This window comes from Medicago sativa, chromosome 5 (assembly GCF_051527215.1).
Source record: "Medicago sativa cultivar Bolivia chromosome 5, Bolivia_mono, whole genome shotgun sequence".
NCBI classification, from domain to species: Eukaryota; Viridiplantae; Streptophyta; class Magnoliopsida; order Fabales; family Fabaceae; genus Medicago; species Medicago sativa.
The window spans coordinates 19,694,755-19,696,576 of record NC_140753.1 but is presented as its reverse complement, the minus strand read 5'-3'; the positions used below and the strand labels follow the sequence as shown (position 1 = coordinate 19,696,576).

General features: G+C 35.3%; 1 pseudogene; it reads right to left on the bottom strand.

Moving 5' to 3' along the window:
- Positions 1-727: 727 nt before the first annotated feature.
- On the bottom strand, positions 728-1,584 carry LOC146920835 (lectin 10 pseudogene; annotated as a pseudogene).
- Positions 1,585-1,822: the final 238 nt, after the last annotated feature.

Here is a 1,822-nt window from a genome sequence, read left to right as displayed (position 1 = left end):
TGAATAAAAAACAAATAAAAAAGAGAGAAAACATTGTGTATATTGTATTGAAATCTCACATAATGAGTGAATTTGCAAGCTTACAAGTACTTATACTATCTTACTGATGGATAGCCCTAGGCTAAACTCCACACTAGCATACAAGATAAAACTTTCCTAGAATATAGGAAAATAGTTATGGAAGTTTTACTAACTAAAATAGCTCAAAGATAGCAATAGCTTGCACTACAAGTTACTGCAAATTATAGTGTTCCTCTTCTATATCCTCAAGCAAACTTGATTCTATCTTGTTTTTATTTATCTTCAATAGCCTCCCACAAGTTGGGGCATGATATAGCTTGATCATGCATATTGGAAATAGAAAAATTGAATTTTGGAGGAGGTAATGCTTTGTAATGAAGTCGTCTATTTGTTCTTAAGTGGAGATGGGAAGCAATCCGAGCACACTCTTTTGTACTCGCTCCCATATCTATATCGATCTCTTAGTTGATGGCTAATGATACTGATGTGAAAACTTTAATTTGAATTTAAGCTTAATTAACAAAAGGACGAAGAAAATATCGGTTCTTATCATATGGGCACGAATGAGATTTGAAGTCATGAATAATGGAGCATTGTGATAGGAAAGCCAGTTTTTATAGTTAAGCCAATTTTTACTAATGAAATAAATCACGTAATCATCTATCGTTCGACAATGCTTGGCAAAGAAAAATGTTATTGAAAGTAATTATTTAACACCCCAATTAATGATATCATGTGTTTCAACCAATTCTCCTGTAGTTGCAGAGAAACCTATTCTAACCCATTCAGGCAAAACACTCCTTAGATCAACAACAACTGAAACGCTAGTGGAATTCCACTGAGTCCCAGGATAAGCCACAAACACACTCAATCTTTCAGACTATGAGTTATAGTTTATGTTAGCTTCTCCTAAAGCATTTCTTGGCACAAAATTAATAGGCCATTGTGCATATTCAAGGGAAACAATAGACCCAACATCGATTCCAATGTGAGGAGATTGAAATGATGAAGGAGGGTCCCATTCGTTTGTAAAACCATCGAACTCAATAGCTAATATTGGGTTTTTGGATGGAGGAAATGCATTTTCCGGGTCGAAAAGACCAAGATAACCTCCGCTTGATTTTTTTTGGTACTTCAAAATGTAACGGTCCCATATAGAAAGCGAATCCGTCTCCATGGAGATCTGAACCGTTTGTGTTCACGATAAAGGAGAAACTAAGTGGAGAAATCAGCTAGTTCTCCACTAGTTTTATCCCAAATATGAATTGGAGTGAGGTATGTCGCACGTCCAACGGTATTTGGGAGTGGTTTACCAGATTGGTCGGTTTTTGTTAGTCTTAGAATGCCGTCGGAGATTGAGGTGTCACCCCTGAAAAATATGTCGGGATTTTCATTCTCGAATTTTGTTATGCTGAAAGCAATGGTTTCTGATTGTGGTACTTGTCGTGATTGCCTCGATGATTGTGATTTGACATTGTGGTATTGTAGGAAGAAGGAAATGATGAAGATTGTAATGAGTGATGAAGAAAGAATTCTGTTAGATTTTAAGTTGGAGAGAACCATTTTGTGATGCATGAAACCAAGGGAAAATGTGTTTTTATTTTATAGGAGTGTGTTATGTTGGCCGTCTAGGAAAATATATAGTTTATAAATTATAGTAATCATTTGCCGAATGAATACGACAAGCAACTTGCATAGAGGTGTGTTGCCATTTGCCAACAAATTTAGGAGGAAAATCCAAGGAAAAAACAGCTTGAAACTTAAGTCCAAAAAATATTGGTTAAAAAAAGTTATAAATTTT